Raw genomic sequence first — 26,872 nt, 5'->3', positions numbered from 1 at the left:
TTTTAAAAGTATTGCCATCTGATAGCTTCAAAACTAAGATACATTCAGATTCACTGGCAAGGAATAATCTTAATTCTTCTGTATACTGATGGATAAAAGGGTATCATGGATATATAAATATATATTTTTTTCAGTACGATTATCATTTTTCCATATAATGTTTTCTTTCTTATTCTGTTCTGTTCTGTTCTGTTCTATTCTAAATTCTATTCTAAATTCTATTCTATTCTATTCTATTCTATTCTATTCTATTCTACTCTATTCTATTCTATTCTAATGCTATGCTATGCTATTCTACTCTATTCTACTCTATTCTATTCTACCATATTCTACTATATCCCTATTCTTTCTTTAATGTATTGTGTTGTAATTGTGGATTCAATAACACTGAGCTTTAAGTTCAAGTCTTATTATGCTGAGAAAGTCTTCTATTTGTAACTTTTATTCGGTTCTAACTGTAAGGCATATTATATGAAAGATATAAAGACATTTAATTCATTGTTCAGTTTTAAACACAAGTGTGGGAACAGGGTGATATTCCTTAGAGTGTATAGCAAATATAAATGTTTTTTTAAGATATCCATCACATCAAAATAGTGACTGGAAGAAAATTTTTGAAAAAAAATAAAATTTAAAAAAATAAAAGTACAGGTTTAGTTAGGAATACTATTGATTTAGAAAAATTTGATAGTGTTTCTTAATAATAATAATAACAATTTTGCTTTATATGACTCTAATGGGTGACAAAACATTTTTTTACTATAGAAAAAAAAACACAACTATTAACGTATTGATCTCTACAGTACTTAAGTACATATTTGGAGATTTTCTAATACAACTTGTGTACTTTTACACTTCAGATTAACTTTATTCCATTTAAAGGTTTACTAACATTAAAAAAAAAAAAAAAAAACATCATGAGCTTTCAAATTTATAACATATCTTCTTTTTGATACAAGCACGGGAGTCCACCCTAAAAAATTAAAAATATGTTTTCATTTTACAAATGTTTCAAATAAATCCATGTTTATTTCTGGTTTATAAATAAAAATGTGTCAAACTATTTGTTGAAAGTAGTGTTCTTTATTAATTTGGAAGTATTCTGTTTAGGGAACAGACCTGAATTTTCTGCGATCATAACTTTTAATTTAAATAGTCACTGAATAATTTTAATACAATTATTTAAAGCCTACAGGTCTTCAGCTTTCAAACTCTGCTTCACAATTTACTACTCATTCAATTGTATGTTACTACATTTTACTTAGATCACATGGTAATGATTTATGTGACTAAATTCAGGTGCAATGTGAAGTCCTTTTTTATTTTTATTTTTTATTTTTTCATCAAATGTCCTTTAATTTGAGTGATGATGTACTTTTAATCTTATTTTATATTTGTGTTTTCTTAACAAGGTAAATAAGAACGAGAGTCCAAGTGAGGTATCCAAAATCCTTTTGGCCAGTTCAGGTTATCTGTCTTGATTCTGTCCTCTCACAGCTTCTAGTGCACCCGTAGCCTCCTCACTGGCAGGGCAGTATGAGAATTTGAAAGGTTGTTGACTTAGTTTAGTGTGACAACTAATTCATTGGTGTATTATCATCATCATTCTCATGCTAAATACAAAACACAGCACCATACCAGCTGCTAGGAAGAAAATTCATATATTTCAGCTGAAAACAGTACAATTATTCCTTAGTTCCACTTATGCCTTAGGAAATATCTCACATGTAAAAAGAGTAGCTCCAGTGTAACTCCAAAGAGTTACATAGATGTCCTGTCAGATCCTGACTGAAGAACCCACTAGAAAATTTGAATAGATGAGGTCATGCTGCTTTGCCATTTTCCACTTTTTTTTTTTTTTCTTTTGCAAGGCAGTTATAGCCAATTTAATTCTATCAGCAGAAAATAAAGTCTAAAAAAAATACGAATCTTTATTGCTGGTATCCATGAAATACTTTATTCAACCACTTCTATTAAGTCTTTCAAAAATTCTGTATATACGCAATTCTTTTGATACTGAAAGGAGAAGTTGGGGGAAATGTCTTTCTGAAATAATTCAGCTTCCTAAGTTATTTAATTTTTATGTTTCTAATAATATACTATTCTACAATAATAAAATATTCTACACAATAATATATGTTATTTTACTGAGTAGTGAGTTAACATGACAAGGTTTCGGTAGCAGAGGGCCACAGAGGTGGCTTCTGAGAGAAGAATCCAGAAGTTGCCCCATGTTATGTAAGGGTCCTGCTGCTCGCCAGAGCTGGGTCAATAAGCGATGTCTGCGCCTCTGTGAAAGTATATTTAAGAAGAAAAAACAAAACAAACAAACAAACAAACAAACAAAAAAAAAACTGCAGGAGCAGGTGGATCTGGCCTGAAGGAGGCTGCAGCTCATGGAGAACTCCTGCCAGAGCAGATTCCAAATTCCAACCTGTTGACTGTGGAGGGGAGCCCACGCAGGAGCAGGTGACCTAGCAGGAGCTGCTGCCCATGGGGGGGACCCATGTTGGAGCAGTGTGCTCCTGATGGATGGATCCCATGGTATGGACACATGTGGGAGCAGCTCTTGAAGAGCTGCTGCTTGTGGGAAGCCCACGCAGGATCAGTTCGGGAAGGGTGGCATCCCATAGGAGGGACCCCATGTGGAGCAGGGGCAAAGAGTGACTGAGAAGGAGAGGCAGAGATGAAGTGCTGTAGACTGACTGCAACCCCCATTCCCCTGTTCCTGTGCACCTCTTGGGGTGAGGAGGTGGAAGAGGGTGGATGGGGGGAAAGTGTTTTTTTGTGATCTCCCCATACTTACCTCAACCCTTGAGCCCTTTGCATCATATTTTCTCCCTCTTTCCCTTTGAGGATAGGGAGTGAGAGAGTGGTTGTCATGGTGCTCAGCTGCCCACATGAGTGAAGCCACCACATACTGCAACATCTTTCTTGACAGATGAAATAGGGGGAATGGGGGGTGGGGGGTGGGGGTGGGGTGGAGGAGGTGGGGAAGGAATATCTGAATCATAGGAGCTTAGAGAAAGTAAGAAAGAGAAAGAAACAATTATAGAACAGGTCCAGGATCATATCTAACTGTTCACTGACATTTCATAGCTTTTCTTCTAGGTTGTGTTATGACATATCTGAACAACACAAAAGCTGTTGTTCTCTCTCTAGTAGTCAATGACACCCTTTTCACTTACCTTACTTTCTAAATCACAGAAAATTAGTGGTCTGTTTAAGATGCCAAAGGAAATAGAGGTTCAGGCATCATACAGAGAAATAATTGAATAATAATAATAATAATAATAATAATAATAATAATAATAATAATAATAATAATAATAATAAAATCTCTTTAGTCTGTACAGAATCCCATACATTTTTCTTTCAATAATATATAGATTTCATTAGATATAGAGAACAGAATAAAATAAATATATATAAATAAATGAAAAAAAATTACGTAGTAGATGGTTAAAAGCACGAGTATCCTAAAGTTACATATATTTACTCTAATGTTTATACACAAAATTCATTCCTATCTGATCTGTTTGGAATTGTTACTTCACGAAGCTGAAGCTGATAATTAAGAACACTTTTTTAGTCTTTGAGTTGCAACAATGGCATAAAAATAAAGTTAATTAGGCACATTGGAGATTTCCATTTTTTCCTGGCAGAATAAAAATAAATAATAATAATAAAAAAAAACACTGTCCATGTTTAAGGAATAAAGTAGGGGTCATGTCTGAATACAATAAGAGAGGTTCCTCTCTAAAGGGCTGAAATAAAAATGTTACTTTTTAAAATAGTTTTGCTCAAAATTAATTTTCTTGTTTGCCCTACTACCCTTGGGTTATTTCTTTTGTATCTAACAAATTTGTTGTTGTTTGTTGTTGTTGATGATGTTGCTTTTTGTCCAGAGCCCAGGATCTCTTGGGCATAAGCATTGTCCTTTAGAATCTCAGTAAATCATAGTATATAAAATTTATTATATTTACTTATTATATTACGTTAATAATTATATATAATTATATTTATTTTAAAGGACTTATTTCTTCAAAACAGATGTGTTTTGTAGGTTGTTTCAAAACAATTCTTTTTCTGAATGCAGACATTTGATTTCTGTCCTTGGCCAGGTAACATATATGACCTAACCCATATATGTTACCATTCCTTTTTAGTGAAAATTATTTTTAGCTTTCCCTAGTTATCCAATCATTCAAAAAGAACAGTTATATTCCTCTTTGCTAGTGAAACCAAGTTTAGGGTTGTTGTTGCTTTTAACATCTTTGTATGTAATTCATTCTGTAAACACGCAACACCATCCTCAGAAAAAAGAAGCTTGAAGGAAATACAAATGTTGGTACTAGTTTAAACATTCCAAATGAAAGTCCTTGAAATCCTCGGTTTAATGATCAGTTTCGTCAATTTGCTGAAGTTTCTCTTTTGAAGTTTGCAACCTCTGTTACAAACACATTACTTTGCTTAGCTTTCCTTTAAGGTAAACAAAATCAATGTAATCTTTCAAAGGCTCTTTCCTATGTCCATCTCCCATTATTATTTATGACAATACAGTCTAAAATTACTGGCTGTTATAAGATCACTTAAAGTGCCAGAAAAAAAAAAATATATATATATATATTAGTTTGTTATAGTGTCTCCTGTTCCCTTATTCAAGCAAAACAAAAGAGTTTTCTTTAAATCACAGGAAAAGTCTGGCATGAAGTTATTACTTACATTCTTCCTTAGATTCAAGAGATTTGGATAAGCGTTACAAAATCTGATTCTTCTAAAGCCTGCTTGTCACAATAGGTTACTTGGTAAGGGGTGGGGAGGGGAGGGGACATATTTTGCATATTCTGCTTCTGTAGCTTTGATATTGCTTACAAAATCTTTCACATATTCTGTACAGTGTATACACATCACTGAAGACAATGGAAAAACATGAGGAGGAAAAAAAAAAAAAAAAAGAAGAAAACACTTGCTGATTTGTGCTTTTAAATAGCAGATCAGTTTTGTCCTGCAAGGAGAAAAAGGGATGCACTGACTAAATGGGACGTCCTTTGTATGTAACTATTTAATATATCTGCAGTGTTCTTAGTAGAATAATTTTAATAAAACATAAAATGATTGTCCTTAGCTTATCAATAAATTAAGTAATTTATTCTGGTTTTATTATCCAGAGTCTTCTACTCTCTGGCTTTTCACTTAATTGCAAGTTTCCCTTCTGATAAGAACTCTAGCTTTAATACAGCACTTTCCAACTCTGATAAAAATTGTTATTATAATATTTTACAATATTTTGTGAGTTATGATCCTTAATTCTAATGCATTTTTACTCTCTGTCTTAGCAGACAGAGAAAACTGGTAATTAGAAAGGCAAAGGTCAGAGATAAGCATGCTCACAGTCTTAATTTGGAAGTTTCTTTATAGCCTTTCAGAAATGACAGTATCAGTGAAACTACAGAAATTTGTATTCCACTATATAAATTGATCAGATTAAATAACCAGAAATATATTTTTATATATATGCATTTATAGCAGATATACACCATCAAAAATATATGCAATTCAGCTCCAGATCAGATACATACATAGAATTTTGTACTAGCATCTGAGAATCTACTGGACAATACAGATACCTACACAGAAACCTCAGATGCCATTGTGATTCCCTAAAGTATCTGAGAGGTCTATGAGCGGGTCATGATATGGACAGGACCCATAGAAAGCTTTTAGTTTCTACAGGATCAGCTGTAGGCTATGTGGGATACTCTATGGCATCCTGATTAGCACCTAATGCCATGTTTAAGCAAAGCAACCGAGCCCAATGTGTCTATTTCAGGTGTCAGTTTTCTGTACTGACTAAATATGTACTGACCACAGTGACATCTCCAGATAATTATTCTTCATGTAGATACTTGCATAAAGACTGCATGTATGTGTTAACACTGGAGCTCAATCACATGTATAGAGTTAATTAATTGTACCTCATTTTAACTGTCTGAGAACTAGGCATCTAATCTATGGTACTGGTTTAGAGCTTTACTTACTTACCGAAACAGATGCATCCAATATCACTGGAGTGGCTGCAGTGCAGTTGAGACATCCACATGGGACCAATAGATGCAAAATTGGAAAAAAAAACAAAAAACAAATCACATTATTCCAGAGTGACAGCCGGATATCAATGACAATATACTAGCAAATCTCAAGTGATACTAAATACTGAAATTTAGGCAATGGGTCAAGCTGCTAGATCTCCCTCATGATGAATCTGTTGTGATAGTCACCTCTAGAAGGTTATGCATCCATTACCCAAATAATTATTATTAAATGGGGCCCTGGGCAACCCTATCTAGTGGGTGGCATTCCTACCTATGGCAAGGGGGTTGGAACTAGATAATCTTTAAGGTCCCTTTCACGCAAGCCATTCTATGACTCTATGGTTCTATAAATCAGGAGTGTAATTAATTAATTCCATCTTGCAAATACAGAATGCAAATAATGCTTCAGAGGTGTCACTGATTACAGAGGGAGAGAATTTACAATACTGATTATTACTGCTTATTGGAAGGCTTGTGATGGGTAAATTAAACCTCACGTTCAAGTTCTGAAAAATGAATGCACCAGCACTACTGAGTGTCATATGCAGTGTTTGGAAAAAAAAAAAAAAAAAAAAAAAAAAAAAAAAGGTGGAATCCTAGAGGATGGACAATCACTAATTCTGTACATTCCTGTAAAGAGAAACAAGTGAGGGCCAGTCATGACTAGAAGAACACTCAGTTTATATATATATATATGTTTTTGTTTTTGTTTTTGTTTTTGTTTTTTTCAATTTACTTTATATATATAACTGTAAAGTAAAAAGTAAAGATAAAAAGGAAATTAGAACAGAACAGATGGTGTAACCAATGCAAAATTTCTGGTGATGCTATATGAGTAGTTAATTACAGACTGAAGGACTTCTTCCACTCTGGTAGTTTTTGCTTATATGTGATGGTCAGAAAATTGCAATACTAAAAAGAGTAACTAAATTATCCTTTATGAATGTATTTCTACAAAATGCTAAGAAGTTAACATCTCACTTATTACAGTTGCTGTAAAGATTATATGGATGACTGATACCATTGATCTCAAAATGTAATTTAAACTATGTCACTCCAGGTTGAATCCGCTTTTCTAGATCAATTTAATTGCTAACTATGCTGCATTCTTTTTTGCATTCAATAATCTTAACCAACAAGTAGCTTTAATGCACAAAATAAATTCCTCAAGGACATTTGATATAATTTTGGGGGTTATTTGTTTCAGAGAAGTTTTTGCTTACTTGTAAATAAAGTTATAAGAAATTTCAGCATTTCAGCCATGTTCCTTTACTGAATAATAATTTAGAAAAGATTCCTTTCACTTTATGAATGCCATCTATGATGTAGGCCTCTAACCTGAACTACTTATCAAAGGATTTTTTTCTATATTCTCACACTCCTTGGTGCTGTTCATGAGTTTCCACATTCTCAGTTGGCTGTGATCTTTACCTTGGGGATGTGACATGTCTTGTAAAACCATGCATTGATGATGCTTTCACCCTTGCTCTGACATCCTACCCCCACCCTCTCAAAGAAAGGACCTTCTGAGGAATTTTTTATTCACAGAATATCCAGACAAAGAATTTGTTCTCTGTTATAAACCTTGATGTTCTGCCTGAGCAATAAACCACACTTTAGTATTTATGAGCTTTCAACACGTCTCATCTAGATGTTTACCTACTTGAGAGTGCTAATAATTTTATTTGTAAAATCTCGTTTGTGTGTCCAAATACTAGGTATCTAACAAATCTCTGTTACCAGAAGGAAAAATAATGGTACAGATTCAAAGACTATAACAGTTGAAGATTTTCTGATGATAATTTCTGCTCTGATGTTATGTGATGATAATGCTATACTCTGTAGAGCATAGATGATAAGATGATATGAATTAATTTCTGCTTTGAGTCCCATGATTTGTGTAAATTAATACTTTTTACCCCTTTTTGAAAACAACCAAACATTTGTTCTCAATGCATATTGTATAACAATAGAGAAACTCATCATTACCCTTAATAATTTGGTCCCATTATTAACCGGTCTTACTGCACTTTAGAATCTATTAATGCTTCCCAGGTAGCTCATCATAATGACAGGTGGCTTTTCTTTTCTAAATTACAGTTTACTTTTTTTTTTTTCCCCCTTTTGTTTCTGTACATAAACTTTGTGCCACATTTATCTTTTATCACTTTGGTTATCAATCATTCTGTTATTACAAAATCATAGAATCACAGAACGTTTGATATTGGAAGAGAATTCTGGAGGTCTTCCGGTCCAACCCTCTGTTCAAGCAAGGTCACCTAGAGCATGTTGCCCAGGACCACATGTACTGGGTTTACATGGCAAGGTTTTCGTAGCAGGGGGTGGCACGGGTGGCTTCTGTGAGAATCATAGAATCATTAAGGTTGGAAAAAATCTCCCAGATCATGTGGTCCAACTATCACCCTACTACCAATGTCACCCACTAAACCATGTCCCTAAGCACCAGGTCCAAATTTTCCTTAAACACCCCCAGGAACGGTGACTCCACCACTTCCCTGAGCAACTATTTTCCAATGCCTGACTACTCTTTCTGAGAAGAAATTTGAAGAGTACAGAAGCTGCCCCATGTTAGGTAAGGGCCAATTTCAGCCAGCTCCAAAGGGACCTTGTACTGGCCAGAGCCAAGCCAATAAGCGATGTTGTTTGAACCTCTGTGATAACATAATCAAGAAAGAGAGAAAAAAAAATTCTGTGCAAAAGCAGCTGGGAGAATGAGGAGCGAGAAACAGCCCTGTAGACACCAAGGTCAAGTGAAGGAGGGGGAGGAGGTGCTCCAGGCACTGGAGAGGTGCTCCAGGCCTGTGGTAAGGCCCATGTTGCAGCAGATGGATCCCCTGTAGCCCATGGTGTACCATGGCAGAGCAGATTTCCACACTGCAACCCATGGAGAAGACCAAGGTGGAGAAGGTGGATCTGGCCTGAAGGAGGCTGCATCCTGTGAAGAACCCCCACAGGAGTAGACTCCGGGCTGGAACTGCAGCCTGTGGAAAGGAGCCCACACAGGAGAAGGTAATCTGGGGGGAGCTGCTGCCTGTGGGGGACCCATGTTGGAGCAGTTTACTCCCGATGGATGGACCCCATGGTAGGGACCCATATTTGGAGCAGTTCTTGAAGAGCTGCTGCCTGTGGGAAACCCACACAGGATCAGTTCAGGAAGGACAGCATCCTGTTGGAGGGACCCCACACTGGTACAGGAGACAAGACTGACCATGAAGGAGGAATGGAGACTAATTGTTACAGACTGACAGAAACCCCTATTTCCCAATCCCCTGCACTGCTCAGGGGGAGGTCATAGAAGACAGTGGATGAGGGGGTGGGGGGGAAAGTGAGGTGGTTTTAGTTTGCTTTGAGTTTCTCACTGCTCTAGCTTGTTAGTAATAGGTAATAAATTACATTAATCTCCCTATGTTGAGTCTGTTTTGCCCATGATGATAACTTCTGAGTGATCTCCCTGTCCTTATCTCAGCCCCTGGGCCCTTTGCAACATTTCTCCCTCTTTCCCTTTGAGGAGTTGGAGTGAGACAGCAGTTGTGGTAGAGCACTTCTGCCCAGCTGAATAACACAATTACACTGTGGCTTGTTGGCTTTTGAATATGTACAAGAATAGAGACTGGGCAACATTTATGAGCAATGTGTTTCAGTTTCCTGATGTTCATATGGAATCTTCTGTGTTTCAGTTTGTGTGTATTGCCTCATGTCCTGTCATCGGGCACCACTGAAACAAGCTTGGCTCCATTCTCTTTGTACCCACCCTCAGGTATCTATATACATTGATAAATACCTCCCTGAGCCTTCTCTTCTCTAAGTTTAAGTCCCAGCTCTCTCAGACTTTCCTTGCAGGATAGGTGCTTCTGTCCCTTATCATCTCTGTGGCCTCTCTTCAGTATGTCCATGTCTCTCTTGGCCCATAACTGGACACAATAATGCTCCAGGGGTAGCCTTGGCAATGCTGAGTAAAGGGGTAGGATCACCTCCCTAGATCTTTTGGCAATACTTTGCTTAATGCATCCAAGAATACTGGCAGACTTCTTCATGGCAAAGGGCACCTTATTTGCTCATGATCAACTCGGTGTCTACCAGGATCCCCAGGTCCTTTTCTGCCATGCTGTTTTCCAGCTGGTTAGACCCCAGCATGTACTGGTTTCTGGGGTCATTCCTCTCTGAGTGCAGGACTTTGCACTTCTCCTTGTTGAAGTTCATGAGGTTTCTGTCAGCCCATTTCTCCAGTCTGTAGAGGTCCCTCAAGATGGCAGCATGACCCTCTGGTGTATCAGCCACTCCCCTTAGTTTTGAATCATCAGCAAACTTGCTGAGGGTACACTCTACCCCACTGTCTAGGTCCATAATGAAGATGTTGAAGAGGACTGACTGGACTAAAAAGAGGTTCTCTGCTAGTTAGTGGCATCTAAACATTATACAATACTAAGTCCGTGGAGTTATAATATTTTAAGTATAAATCAATAATATTTTGTTCATTAACCTTCAGTTAAATCTCTTAAGAAATAAAAAAAAAAAAAAAAAGAAAAAAAGGAAAAATATGACCAATGACATGACCAGTTGTGATTGACACTCATCTGGGTGAGTAAGAATCAATATGACAAGAAATATTGGGCTCCTCAGTACAAGAGGAACATCAAACTACTGGAGCAAGTCCATAGGAGGGCTACTAAGATGATTAGAAGACAGGTGCACCTGTGTTATGAGGACAGGCTGAGAGAACTGAGCTGGTTTAGCCTGGAAAAGAGAAGACTGAGAGGAGACACCATAAATGTACGTAAATATCTGAGGGCAGGGTGTCAAGAGGATGGAGCCAATCTCTTTTCAGTTGTGAGAGGATGAGAGGTAATGGGCACAAACTGAAGTACAGGAAGTTCCAGCTGAATATGAGAGGGCACTTCTTTACTGTGAGGGTGACAGAGCACTGGAACAGGTTGCCCAGAGAGCTTGTGGAGTCTCCTTCTCTGGAGGTATTAAAAACTCACCTGGATGCAATCCTGTGCAATGTGCTGTAGGTGATCCTGCTTGGCAGGGGGGTTGGACTAGATGATCTTCAGAGGTCCCTTCCAATCTCGGACATTCTGTGATTCTGTGAAATAAATAAGTTAAAATCTATGTTTCAAATCAGTGCTATTTGCACAAAAACATTAATCCGTTGTGTTTAAATATTTTCTATTGAGATTAATATGTTCAGTGTCACAACAGCTGAATGCACGTCTCTCAATTTTCTTCCCTCTGCATCATGGGCTATTTTCACTTAATTCCTTATTGAATTATACAAAGTTGTGAGCCTAGACTGCTTTACATAGAATACTTTATAGCATGCTTTACAGGTTGGCATTCTTGTCCAAGAGACAAGATTTCAGCAGGTGTCTCTTAACACTGATTCTTGTTATATTTTACCCGAATCTCCCCTCAGCATTCACCACCACTCCCCTACCTAAATATTTTCTACACGCAGATTTTTTTATTATTATTTTTTATTTTTTTTTGTCATCCACCTCCATCTTCTCCACTTCTTTCATTCTTGGTAAAACTGACTTGCCTTTTATTTATTTATTTATTTATTTATTTATTTATTTATTTTTATTTAAGTTCCATTTTTTCTTTGACATTTGTTCTCTCTTGCTTGCCAGAAATTATATTCTTGCAACATTACATTTTTTTGCTTTGAGCTTGAAAATATGTATATGTACTATCTACATATATTTTACAGAAAAGAAAACAAAAGATTAATATCAAAATTGATTGATTGATTGTTTGATTGATTTTTCCCTTTCAGGTTTTAATTAGATTAATTTCCTGGATCTCTAAGCCATCTTCTGATGAGATTCAGATCACTCTCCCAACATAAATACCTTTAACTGTGAGATTATTATAATCCATTAATGAATCAATAAAGAAAAATAATATCAATAAAAATAATAATGATAAGTATTTTTCATATGTAATTTTCCAATCACACTATTATGGCTTCCAAATTTAACTGCCCTATTTACAGATAGAGAATACCAAGTAAAGAATTTGTAGTGTAGGCAGTATGCAAAAGTTCATAAACAGACTTAATACAAATAGGCCGGTAGATGTGAACATCAGCCAAAGACTAAAGAGGAAAGAAGAAGGGAGTAAATCTTATTCTGTATTTTCCTTGTCAGCAAAACTAATACTTTCTCAACCTTCATGTAATAAGCTCATTTCTTTCTTGAACATAGATTTTATAAAAAACTTTTATCTTCTCAGACAGTTCCTGTTAAATTCTTGAATTTAGAGATAACCTTTTATTCACAGTCAAGCATACAGCATCAAAAATAATATTTCTTGAAGTAAGTTGATTCATTATTGTCTGATTTGATAAGATTTACACCTCGTCCCACAGAGGATTATGGGACAAGGCTTTCTGGCCTCCCAGCACTTCCTTGCAATGTCTCAGCATTCATATGAACATTAATAGCACAGTTGAAATCACTTCAATATCTTGAGATTTCCAGTTTCAAGTTAGCACCAACATCTGGAAACAAGAGAAGGCAAAAATAACACGACAGGTACCAAGAAACAGGAATTATACGATAATCTGATCTTCTCACTAATTAGAAAGCATTTGACTGAATAGTGTGTCTCAGCAGATGAGAACCGTTTGAAAGGTCAGTAACACAAGCAATGCAGTATGGGGAAGAAGCCTCCAGACACTCATCGCAGACAAATAACACACTGCTGCTCCAGTTCAATTGACATAGATCAGCAATTAAATTAATGAATAAATCATGAGGCAAAATATTACACTGTACGTATAACACGAACAAGAATGAACCTACTAAGAATGATCAAAAGCCTTTGTAATAAAATACTAAACTTTAAGAATCACTGGGTTTTAGCTCAGACCGTGATAAAGAAGGCAAAATCATCAGCTACAAAAAGTATTATAATCTTCCTGTATATTCTTGTTATCATTAAGCAGCTCATATTAACTATTATATTTCTCTAAAGGTGTAGAAAGTTCTCATTTGAAATAAGAATTATGAGTAAAATCATTTGCTTCTAGTAAGTGCTGTAAGTGCTCAACAGTTCAAAATATGGATATGATATGAACATATGTATGAAACATTTCCATTGATGACATCTGCACAGCATGCTGCACTCTGGTTGAAGGCCCAACAGTGCTGCGAGATTCAGGTCTCCCAGCGTCTGAGTGGAAGTAATGTTTCCTGTTCTATCCTTTTTTTTTTTTTTTTTTTTTTTTTTCCCCTTATAGTGTTAGCTCTAATAAATTGCATTTTAAGTGATTCTTTATGGACTTTTTTACTTTAAGTGCCTTTCTTGCCTTTCTTACTGGAATCATAACAAACCAGCACCACCTCACGCAAATCTGAGTTGTATACATTTGGATATAGAATACATGTAAAATACAACAAATAATATATGCCAAATGCTATATACTATGTGTGTGTTTCTGAGGAAAGAACCTTAAAATATATAATTTACATTTATTTGCACATCCTAAAGCATATACTAGGAAATATATGTTAGGTTGCACTTTTTTTTTTTTTTTTTCCCATTGTAACTTAAAATTTTGAATATATATATATATATATATATATATATATAAAAAACATAAAACACCTTACCTCCCCTCTCTCTCCCCGCCCCACCCCTCAACAAACAAGAAAATCTGTGAAGCAATCACTATAAATAATTTATTGCCATTATATGTATTTTAGGAAGAGTGAAACTGAATCAGAGGTGCCATCTATGCTTTTGCAGCATTTCTAGCAACTTTTGATCTGTGTGCATGCATGGGCTGAAACCTCAAGTGCATGTAGCTCATGTAGTGACCTTCAGTGAACACACAGGTTCAGCCTGAGTGATCTGCAGCATATAAGTGGCTGCAATTCATGGCTAGAGTTCCATAATACTGGGCATATTCAACAATTTTACAGATAATGCAGGTGACGCCAGCACAGATAACAGTGTGAATCTAATTTATCAGAAGCTCTAGAATGTTGGCTGGAAGGGGTAATAAGGATCAAAGAGATGTTCTGCGTACTTATTTTCATACCAAGCAAAAACTTCTGGGATCAACAAATGTTTATGACTAATTAGCAATAGCCCCTCAAAAAGTATCAGATTTTTCCCTTTTCCCTTTGAAAGAATACTGGAGTTTTCTGCTTCTTTTCTTACGTGCTCCGAGCCTCAGGTGTTACAAGTTTCCATAGCACAGTGAAAATAATATGTATGATGAAACATGATGTCTGTGGATATGATGACCGCACTGCCAGATGGACACTGCAGAAAAAGCCTGAGTGATAGAAATTATCCCCGCCTCATGGGTTGTTCTAAAGGTGTCCCAAGGATTAGGAGCTGAAATAAAAGGCAGATCTAGATGCCTGAGATAGGAGCGCCCTAGTTTGGGGTGTGAATTGTCATGGAGTTGACGCAAAACAGTTGCAGAGATGTAGCCAGGAGTAATTTCAGTTTACGGTAAACATAAATTACAATATAAATCTATACAATCAATCTTGTCCATACTGTTCAGAAAAGCACAGAGTAAAATATTGTGTTTCTACAGCAGCATTTCAAATTGAAGAAAGGTGACAAGCAACACCCACACAGGTCACAGCTGAGAGTGTGAAACTAGTGGTTTATTTCTCAGATCGATTTTCACATTTATCTATATTTAATATAATTTAATTATTAAAATACAACATATCTCATTATCTGAGGGAGAAAATATGCTCATGTGTTCATAATGAGTTCAATTTATAAAATTAAAAAAAAAAAAAGAAAAAAAGAAAAAAAAGAAAAAAAGGAAAAAAAAAAAAGGAAAAAAGGCTGTTTTTCACTTCTACAAATAAAGCATATGGTGCTGCATCGAAAATTCCTGGGTCAAACAATTTGCAAAAAAATGTGTGTGAGATGATTTGTTAGTGTGCAGGAAGAAAACATTGAAATTTTAGTAGAATAAAGATGTGTATAGTTTATAAATACATATCTATAGAGTGTGTTTGTTCAGTATCCTTTACATATGGGGGTGAAAAGGAAGGAAAAGGGAAGAGAAAGGGAAGGGAAATAGAAGGGAAAGGGAAGGGAAAGGGAAGGGAAGGTTTACAACTACTTTGAAATAGTAAATACAAATGTCAATATTAGATCATGAAATACACAACTTTATATCTAGGTGATATCTACGTATGGTGGAGAAGTCAAAATAATTGAGAGAGACAATACTGCAAAAAATACCTAAATATGTAACATTCTCATTCAGTTGTGTATTGTGTATGAAATTAATTTTATATTCTCTTTGTAGTAATTAATGTGTTGCTATTCTGTGTAGTTTGTATGTTTGTAAGAGAGCATGAACAAATACATATATATGAGACACTGTAAGAGAGTCTGTCACCTTTACCATAAACCTACAAGAATGCATGAAAATGTCTTCTCACTTTTTTCTGTTGAAATAGTCCGTTCCAGTATAAAACGATTTAATAATTACTAGAATGGAAAAGAATAAAAAAAAAATAAAGGTAGGGGTCTTCAAACTAGTTATTAAGATTTTCTACTGGGAGCTGATCTTAGTCTGCTTCAGTTTGATGGATCATTTTCCACAAAATGGAATATTTTATAGAATAAAAATATCACCAGGCCTCAGAATCACATGGAAAGCATAATACTACAATCCAAAGGGTAATGTGAATTTATAAACACTGAGGCTGAATAAGAAGTGAAATGTAGGCTTTGCACAGCTTTGTTGCCTGTAAAAGAGAGTCACAAAATTTATTCCTCTTTGAATTTGGATTGACTTTTTTCCAGGCACAATAAAATTATTGTTATTGTTATTATTATTATTATTAAATTATATAATATGAAAAATATTTTCCTTTGCAAGAATACCTAAAATCAATTTCATATAAATAAGTCTTTAATTTCTTTGTGAAAATATGTGAATCAACATAAAAATTTTTGAAGTCCTTCTTAATCAAAAAAATTTAACAGATTGTATCAATTTAATCTTGGAAAGACATATTTGCTGTAGTCTCTCTATAACATTCCTGTAGCAAGGGCTTTACTGACAAACATTATCTGTTCTGCAGAAAACACAGTCTTCCTCCCTTCCATCTGTAAATACGATCACTTTCATTTCTTATACACAACACGTTTACCATATTTCAATAGATCTTCAGGAAAGTCATTTTAAACTAAAAATAATTTACTGCATCACTGTTCTAGCTAACATTGGCTAAGATTATGAAGAATTCATTGAGGCAAACAGTTGTATAAGCTTCTATTTCTCAAATTCCCTGCAATTCCAATAGAAGAGAGAACTATTGCTAATGTCACAGTTCTTACTTTATAGGGATAGATTTATTAGTTCAAGTAACCACATTTTCAATGTGTTTGGCTTTGGCCAGAGCTATCCATCTAATAACCAGGAGAGGAAAATGACCACTATACCATAAATACCTAAAATAATATCTTTTTTTTTTTTTAATATTAAAATATTTAGCCATATTGTAGCCATGATGATACAATTAACAAACCATAATCATTCATTAATTTCTCTATGCCTCAAATCTTTGGTATATTACATATAATTGCAGCTGTTACCTCTCACATGTATTCATTTAGATAATCAACAATCATTTGTGAAGGTAGACAACTCAGAATATCAAAATATTTATAAAGACATTGCAGTTAATGGGTATCTTATTACGCACTTCACTGACAACATATTAGGTTTTACAAAGTTATTTCTGACTATGAAATGAAAACCTAAATTAATGCTAAAGTATTTTAGAATATCAGCAACTTTGAAGGAGGTAATTAATAAACTATTTCTAAATATATTTGGCAACAGTTAAAAAAAAATGCACCTTAATCTAAGTGAATACTATTGAAAGATAAAAGAGCAATATCAGATCAGCATAGATACACATAAATTTATTTCATGTTTCCCTGTCAAAAAGTCTTTATAGTATTCTTCTTCACACTAGCTCTCTGTCTAATTAATATCGAGGACCTTTATCTTATACAGATGTTCTTAAAAATGTACATGGCCTTAAAATGTCCCACGGAATGATACTTCCCGTCTGCTTGAGAGTGAATTTTATTTCAAATTTCACTCTGTATACAACAAAGGACTCATTTTCAAGATTTTCTTATGATTAACTTTCTCATTAAGCTTAAATTCATATTATATCACCAAATATTATATCATGAAATTGCTGTTTTCATTAATATAAATGCTAATTTAAGCATTATAATAAGTATTATTATAAGTATTAAGTATTATATTAAGTATTATTAAGTATATCACTAAATATATAAACTTACAGAGTGTATATTTTCATGCATAATATATTAAAATTTTGTGAATTTTGAGAGTATCATTAAAATTCCATCTTCTTCATTTTCCAAACAGTTCATTGTAAAGATATCCCCCAACAATAAATATATTCATAAGACAGAAAATTTACATAAAAATTATATCAAATAAGGAAGGAAATAAAAATCTTCACAAGTTTTGTTTATTATTTAACAAATTAATTAAGGACAAAATGTAGATGCAAAAATAATGAGTATTGCTTTATCCATACAAGTTGCTATTTTTTACAGGTTTAGATGTTTCTCAGTATTACTGAAGATGAGAGGATCAGCTTTTAATGAATAGAAAGCTAATCACAGGAAAAAGGTAAGAAAGTTACCAGTAATATGATGCATTACAGAATTTTGCTTAATCTCATGTAATGATTCTACAGGGAAAGAGTAATGTTAGAGCCTTGTTAATTGACCAAAAGATAGGGAACATTAACTATAAAATCCCAAAAGATTTTATATGTAATATGTAAGGGAGCTGGAGGGTGGGGGGTGGAATCAGTATGAAAGATTTCATCTGTTCTTGTGCAATTACAGGCAGAGATAAATTAGTCTGTTTCTGGAACCTGTTTTTAAAGGGGCAAGTACTTAATGACCGAAATTTCACACAGAATTTCAGAAGGAGGAAGTTTAGAATCAATAATGTATCAAAGATCCAGGGCCAGATGATATATACCCCCAAAACAGTCAAAAAAGTTAAATACAAGTCTTATTAGGTTGCCTATAACATTTAATTTCTTGCTTAAATTCGCTTTTGTAACAAACAAAATTAGAAAATAGAGCAAAAATATTTACACTGACCTTTGGAATTACAGACCTGTAAATTTGAGCTTCATAAAATAATAATAATAATAATAATAATAATAATAATAATAATAATAATAATAATAAATAGGCACATAGGTTAATATATATTAACATATATTAAAGCAGATATACATTTCTCTGAAATGTGTTCAACAATTTGAAACATTTGAAAAGGCAACCAATAAGATACACTTTGTTCTTCAAATATCTATTGTTTGGATCCACTACAAACAACTTTAAAAAATACTTTACTACTATCTAGTGAAGATACTAAGCTCTTCTGTAAAGTGAGTACTGTTGTGGTTTAAAAATGGAGGTAGTTGTTGTCTGGCTGGGATTGTTCAGCCTAGAGAAGAGGAGACTGAAGGGGAGGCCTCATGGCAGCCTACAGCTTCCTCGCAAGGGGAGCGGAGGGGCAGGCATTGATCTCTGCTCTCTGGTGAGAGCAACAGGACCCGAGGGAACAGCATGGAACTATGACAGGGGAGGGTTGGGCTTGGTGTTATAAAAAGGTTCTTCACCCAGATGGTGGTCGGGCACTGGAACAGGCTTCCCAGGGAAGTGCTCACAGCACCGAGCCTGCTGGAGTTTGAGAAGCATTTGGACAATGCTCTCAGACACATGGTCTGATTTTTTTGGGTGGTCCTTTGGGCTTTGGGGACCCAGGAGTTGGACTTGATGGTCCTTGTGGGTTATACCTTTAGATGTAGACATACCTTTAGTTTCAATAAACCAGCTCCAGCAATTATTGCACACTCCCCTACTTCACTGGCCTTGGTGTCTGTATGTAGGGCTGGTTCTCACTTTTTTTTTTTTTTCCTTTATTGTCTCTGCCCATGCAGCGTGCAGTTTTACCTGTTCTTAAATATGTTTTCCAAGAGGCACCACACATGTGACTGATGGGTTCAGATGTGTCCTGCAGTGAGCATCTGTTGCAGAGCTGGCTGGCACTGGCTGTGCTCATTACAGGACAGGCCCTGGTCTCTTCACACGGGGGCCAAGTCTGCAGCCCACCCGCCCCACTACCAAAACCTTGCACCTGCAGCAATACTACTGTACTTCAGCACTCTTAATTAGGTGGATTAGTTTTAATTGGTAAGAGAAAAGAACATTCTGTGTAAGTTCTGATTCTGATCAGAGGAGCTGTTTTCTCAGGTGGAGATAACTTGCAATATGATGATAATAAATAAGAACACCACAGATGCAGAAGTATTTGAAGGCTTGCAGCCGTAGACAGCATCGTGAGAGATTGTGATATCTGTTTTTTAAAAAAAAAGGAAAAAAAAAAAAAAAAAAAGAAGAAGAAGCTTCCAGTCAGCACTTCTTCACTCTTTTAAATCCATTATGATAGAAGTGACAGGAAAAAAAAAAAAAAAAAAAAAAAGTAGGATAAGGTTCCAAACAGAATTAAAATAATAATAATAATAGTAAAAACTTTTGATAGTGAAAACAACTTTCAAGTCATTTCCTCTTCACAATGAAAATGCTTTTGCATTTATAGAAATTGTATGAAGTGGATGATGACCTTTTGAAGCTATTAATTTCTCTAAGTGGTACCTTACTCTCATATCCTCTTTAATAGATGTTAATGAAAGCAGCATACAAAAGGCAATCATGTAGGAAAGTAGCAGATATAGCAAATATTCTTAGCAAACAACAAGCATGGAAAGGCCTCACGACATGAACAGGAAAAAAGTAGAGTCACTGAAAACAGAAGTAGTATATATCTCTATATCTACTACATAAAGACACAGTAATGTAAAAGCAGATGGTACGGTCTAAGACAGTTTGGAGTTTTGGTCATCTGTCAAAAGCACACTGCATGAGAAAGGAATGATTCTGTAATTTTATGATAAACTGGATTTCTTTACTGGATTTTTGATCATGGACAGGAAACACTGGTGCTGGTTTATGTTACAGGTCTGTTAGGACATTCCACACTTCCAGCCTTCCACGATGTAATTTTACATTTGGTATATTTTTTCTACGTAGTCCTTACACTTTTCACAGGAAATCACGACCAATCAATTTGTTTTTTAATAGCCAAGGCTATTAAACATGTAAACATTTCTCTTACTCAGACTGCAGCTGGGCTACCTTATCCTTGTCCCCAAATTAACTGCATAGTATTGAGACAAACACAGCCAAGAATGACTATGGCAATAGCTATTCAACAAATGACAAAGCTCAGAGAAGTTTCCAACCCTAGTTACCTTCCTGACACCCTTAACACCATAATGTTTTTTACATGAAAGAAGGAAACAGGTCTTAGGATATCTAAGACTGTTTAAAATTCCCCAAGCCTTTTTTCCTCTCAGATAGAAGGATGAAGCATATGTTAACATGTCAACCTTTAAACAAGGAGATGCCACTTTGAATAACCTTCTTGTGCACAGACCACCCCAGTTTGTCATATTTCTCTTTTGCTCTGCTTAACAGTTCTGCATTTCTCAGATCCCTTACTGCTAAAGCACTGTGAGACTGCCAGAAAAACTGATTATTGTTGTTGTTATTTAAAATTAAATAGCACTGCCTTTTGTTTATAATCTTTTAATTGGGGGATGGACTGCAGGGTTCTGTGTACTCCACCCCCAACAGCTTTTACAATAATGATAGCTAGACAGAAGCTCTGATCAAAACACAACTTACTTTTACTTTGTAGCAGAGTACTGACCCAGTCTACATTTTTTTGCAATGTGCAAGTTGTTCATGTTAATAGTAAGGAAATACAAAGTCAAACATGCTGAGACCTTCAAGATGGACCTGACTGTAATCACCAGTTTCAAACAGCTTGTGTAAATGACCAGAAATTTGCTCTAAACCCCAGACAAATGTTTCTTTATTCTTCTACCTATTGCTTAGCTCCAAACCTACGTAACAGTCATTCCTGCTGCCAAACGCACTCCATAGAATACACAAGCTGAAATCCAAAAAAGTCATATCAACTTGGTTCTGATAGTTAACTAGATGGGTGACATTGTCATAAAAGGAAATTAAGTTCATTAAACAGGACTTTCCCCTTGTGAGCCTGTGATGACTGCTACCAATGACTGCATTGTCTTTCTGTTGTTTTTCAATAACTACCAGAATAATATTCTCCATAATTTTGCCAGACAGTGAATTGAGACTGACAGGCCTGTAATTACCAGGGTCTTCTTTCATGCCCTTCTTGAAAATTGGAATGTTTGCCAGCTTCCAGTCATGTGGGACCTCTCCAGACTCCCAAGACCATTGAAAAATAATTGAGAGAGCTCTCGTGATGACATCAGCCTGCTTTCTGTGTACCCTAGGATGAATCCCATCAGGCCCCATAGACTTATGTGCATCCAGCTGGAGCAGCAAATCCTGCATGAATTCTGGGTTGGCTGGAGTTTTTCCTTCCCACAGCCACAGTCCTCAAACTCAGCTCTCCAGGGGCCCCAGGGCTCATCATCAGACAGAGACAAAGAAGGTATTAAACATCTCTGCTTCATCTACATCCCTACTTGTGAAGTGATTAGCCTCATCAAGCAATGGGCCAATGTTATCTCTGATTCTCTTCTTGCTGATAAAGTCTTATAAAGTCCTATTTTATTTTATTTTATTTTACTTTATTTTATTTTATTTTATTTTATTTTATTTATTTATTATTTTTTTTGTCCCCCACAGTACTGGCCATATTCAACTCTAATTGAACTTTGGCCACACACATTTTTTTCTCCCTATGTGGTGAAAAACATCTCTGTAGTTCTCCAATGTCAACCAACCTTGCTACTAGTAGCCATACACTTCCTTTTTCCACCTAAACTCTACAATACTTTGCTCAGACAAGTTCACCTTCTGCCCTGTCTATTTGACTTCCAACATTTTGGAATTGCCTGTTCCTATGCACTTATGAGGTGGTACTGAAAAAGCAGCTAGCACCGATGGACCCAGATGTCTTCAAAAGCAGTTTTCCAGGGGACCTTACTAACTAGTTCCCTGCATAGCCTCATATCTGTTCTCCCCATATCCAGGGTTGAGGTTTTGCTGGAAGATTTCCTCCTGTCAGTAAAGATTTTAAAATCAACTACTTCAAGGTCACTATGACCAAGATGGCCACCAACTGCCATTTCACACATAAGACCTTCTCTGCTTACAAGCTACAAAACTAAGAGAGAACCTTCCCTTAGTGGTTATGAAGAAGTTATCGTCAAGGTGTTTTAGGAATCTCCTGAACCTGTTTATAGCAGCTGTGTGGTATTCCCAGTTAATGTCTGGCAAGTTGAAGACACCCACAGGGACAAGGGCAACTGATCTAGTGGTATCTCTTAGTTCCTTAAAGAATAATTCATCGGTGTCTCATCCTGGCTTTGTGGCCTGTAGTAGGCTCTAATGACGCCATCAACTTTATTTGCTCTTACTTGTTCCTTATGCTGTGTGCATTGATGTAGAAACATTTCTAATGTTTTTCATTGTACCCAACACCTCATGGAGTAGACTGAATCTCACTAGCATGCAGTCCCTTAGATTTTGGTGTGCGGTCCCATAGCTTATCTGTGGTGAGCCTGGCTTTATTCCTTTCCCCTTCAAATCTAGTTTAAAAGCCTATCAGTCAGCCCTGTTAAATCCTGTGCAAAAGATCCTTTCCCTCCTCTAAGAAAGGTGTATCCCATCAGTCACCAGTAGGTCTGGTGTTGTATATACCATCTCATGATCAAGAAACACAAAATTCTGCTGGTGACACCAGCTTCAGAGCCATGTATTGATCATCTGCGCCTGAATGTTCCTTTTAATATTTCAATCAAAAGATTTCTCAAACTGTTTGTGGTGGTTTTACTCGGGTGGGCGGCCGAGCTCCACAACCGCTTTCTCACTCCCCCTCCTCAAAGAGGAACGGGGAGAAAATACGATGAAAAGGGCTCAAGGGTTGAGATAAGGACAGGGAGATCGCACAGTAATTATTGTGATGGGCAAAACACACTCAGCATAGGGAGAAAGTAAGATTTATTGCTTATTACTAACAAGCTAGAGAAGTGAGAAACAAAGGAAAGAAACCAAAAGCACCTTCCCCCCCATCCACCCTCTTCCACCTCCTGCCCCCGAGCGGCGCAGGGGAATGGGGGAATGGGGGTTATGGTCAGTCTACAGCGCTTCTTCTCTGCTGCTCCTTCTCAGTCACTCTCGTCCCCTGTGCTGTGGGGTCCCTCCCACAGCATGCAGTCCTTGCTGAACTGATTTGGTGTGGGCTGCCCACAGGCAGCAGCTCTTCAAGAACTGCTCCAGATATGGGTCCATACCATGGGGTCCATCCCTCAGGAGCAAACTGCTCCAACCTGGATCCCCCACGGGCAGCAGCTCCTGCCAGGTCACCTGCTCCTGCGTGGTCTCCTCTCCACGGGCTACAGGTTCGGCCTGGAATCTGCTCCGGCAGGGGTCTTCCACAGGCCGCAGTTTCTGTCAGTGCAGGTCCACCTGCTCCACATGGTCTCCTCCACAGGCTGCAGGGTGGAACCCTGCTCCACTGTGGTACTCCATGGGCTGCAGGGGGACAACCTGCTTACCCATGGTCCTCACCACAGGCCACAGGGGACTTCTGTTCCGGCACCTGGAGCTCCTCTCCCCCTCCTTCTTCACTGACCTTGGCACCTGCAAAGCTGTTCCCTCACTCCTCTCACTCTCCCAGCTGCTGTGTGTGGTGCAGCGTTTTTTTTTTTTTTTTTTTTTTTTTTTTTTTTTTTTCCCTGTCTTAAATATGCTCTTACAGAGGCGCAAAACAACATCACTTACTGGCTCAGCTCTGGTCAGCAGTGGGGTCCTTACCAAACACGGGGCAGCTTCTAGATCCTTCTCACAGAAGCCACCCCTATGGCTCCTTGCTACCAAAACCTTGCCACGTAAACCCACTACACCTACATTATGACTCATATTGTAAATAGTTATTTACATAAATTTAACAGCAGAGAATTTTCTTGACATTTGTATATATATACTTATTTTTGTCTGCATAAAGCAGGTCAAAGCACGCACACACACATGTACAAAGCATTTTCATTTTTTATTTTTCATTTTAATACTAGGACAGCTTTTACTCTTTCTTCAATATCTACTTCATTTCCATGTATTTGTGAACAATTTACTTCTCAGATACCATTAATGACATTCTGACACTTTATTCTTAGTGAGGTTGAAATATATTTAAACTTCTCTCTGATTTGACTATTTAATTCTGGTATGTATATACTCGCAAGGGTAATCAATACTATTTGTAGAAAATATTCTGCATTTTGGGTAAAATATGTCTTTTTGTTCACTCCTACCAGAGGCTGAATCTAAATCAAAGCTTTTAAATCCCTGAATTAAAAGTAGTTGAGTCCAGTCTTCAGGGACATGGGAGGCATGAGCAGGAACTCTGTTTTCAGTAATCTCTTCACCATTGGGGTTTATTGAACCACTTTCTTTGCAGAGATGAATGTAAGAAAGCCCACACAGAATGTGCAGTGGTGGTGGGGCAGGGAGAAAGTAGGATATTTTGGTATTAGTTACTGAATGATGGTCAGAAATGTATTTATTAACTTTTTGTGTTTAGTATTGTGGTTTATCTATTGTATTGCTGATACTCATCTTGAATGTATGGTTCACTGATTGCCAGCAAATTATATGCCATTAACAGATAAATAAACCACATCTGTCCCAATTTAAATTGAAGCCTGTTATCTGAGCTGCTTTTCCCTGGGATAATGTGGAGGTGAGGAAGGAACCCAAACCTGAAGATGATTATGAGAACTTAAAATAGTGAAGGTTGGTATATAAGCTCTGAAGTGAATGGTGATCAAACCTGGCAGCAAAAGTCTTAGTAGATCTAACTCACATAAAAGTGATGTAATTCAGTTTACTTAATTCAAATAGAAGGGTTATCATGTATTTTAGATTTAAAATATTTTAATTTAATCCTTCAACTTCAAATAACAAAAATAGCACCAATCATTACACTTAAGCACAAGTATTGTTTGAGGTTTGATAGTAAGATTATTGATATCAGCAGAGAGAAACACACCGTTTTCAGTAGCATTTTGTTTAAGCTATAGTTGCATCATAATTTAAAGCATTTTTATTTATATATTTATGTATTTATGTATTTATTTATTTTACTGTATTTAATGACTGCATCATAAGAGAGTGATGACCTTAATAAACTGTGAAGTAAAAACACACTGGAATTTGTACAAGCAATGGAGTTGATTTTGCTATATACAGGATCTATGCAAGGAGAAACTCCCAATGACAGTTTGGGAAATTTTTAATGTACTATGATTTGGTTTTCTCATACATTGTCATCATTAACTTTTTGTGATATTTCACTGTTCTTTTAATGTTACTTTCAGTTGACACAAAGTAAAATTTTAAATAAAAGTTTCTGCTAAAGAAATAGGTGGAAATAGTGAATTTATGGAATTTTTCACTAAATAAATAAATAAAATTAAGTTGAAAGAACATTTTAAAAACTATGAGCAAAATGCATTCTGTATCCTGCAGAAGTAGGGGTTAACGTCCAGAGAATATCTTTAATTATACAAAGGATTCAGGGACTGTTTGTCTGATGGAAATGGTTGAGGAGAATTACAAGTTCTATATACTATTTCATAGAATTTTTATTAGCAAATGCATAAATATAAATCACACAAAGCTATGCTTATATAAAAATACAATTTCAGTATGTATATATATACACATACATACATGTATAAATACACCTATTGATGACCAAATCTGGAGTGAATGATGTTTTAAATGTCAACAAACTTTTTCCCAATAACATTGCTGGTCTGTACCAACAACGGAACAGAAATTCTGAAAGATTAGCTCAACAGAACAAAAAAGGTGTGCACCACCTCTACAGTTTAGGATGTTTTTGCTCTTATGAATAATCCCCCTTGATAATCCTATTCTTTCTGTCCTGATTTCAGCTAGAATAGAGTTAATATTCCTCCTAGTAGCTGGTAGGGTGCCGTGTTTGGGATTTAGGATGTGAATAATGTTGATAACAGGCTGATGTTTTAACTGTTGCAGAGCAGTGCTTACACTAAGCCAAAGACTTTTCAGCTTCTCGCTCTGTCCTGCCAGTGGGCAGGCTGGGCATGCAGCAGGAGCTGGGAGGGGATAGACCCAGGACAGCTGACCCAAACTGACCGAAGGGGTATTCCATACCATCTCACATCATGCTGAACAATTAATATGGGGTGGCTGGCTGAGGTGGGGGCACTGGCTGTTCAGGGTAGGCTGGGCATCGGTCAGTGGGTGGTGAGCAATTGCACTGTGCATCACTTGTTTTGTACATATTATTATTATTATTATTATTTCCTTTCTTTTTCTGTCCTAATAAACTGTCTTTATTTCAACCTACAGGCTTCATTTTTCTGATTCTCTCCCCCATTCCAGAGAGGGAGGGGGAAGGGTGAGCAAATGGCTGTGTGGTGCTTAGCTGCTGGCTGGGTTAAACCACAACATTTTTCAATTTCCTAAAACACTTCATCACATTCTTTAGCAGTGATTATAAATACAGGGGGAAGGACAATACAAAATGTATTTTTGCAAAACTGTGAGAGGAAAAAGCAGATTGACATACATTA

This window comes from Cygnus olor, chromosome 1 (genome assembly GCF_009769625.2).
Source record: "Cygnus olor isolate bCygOlo1 chromosome 1, bCygOlo1.pri.v2, whole genome shotgun sequence".
NCBI classification, from domain to species: domain Eukaryota; kingdom Metazoa; phylum Chordata; class Aves; order Anseriformes; family Anatidae; genus Cygnus; species Cygnus olor.
This window is presented reverse-complemented; position numbering follows the sequence as displayed.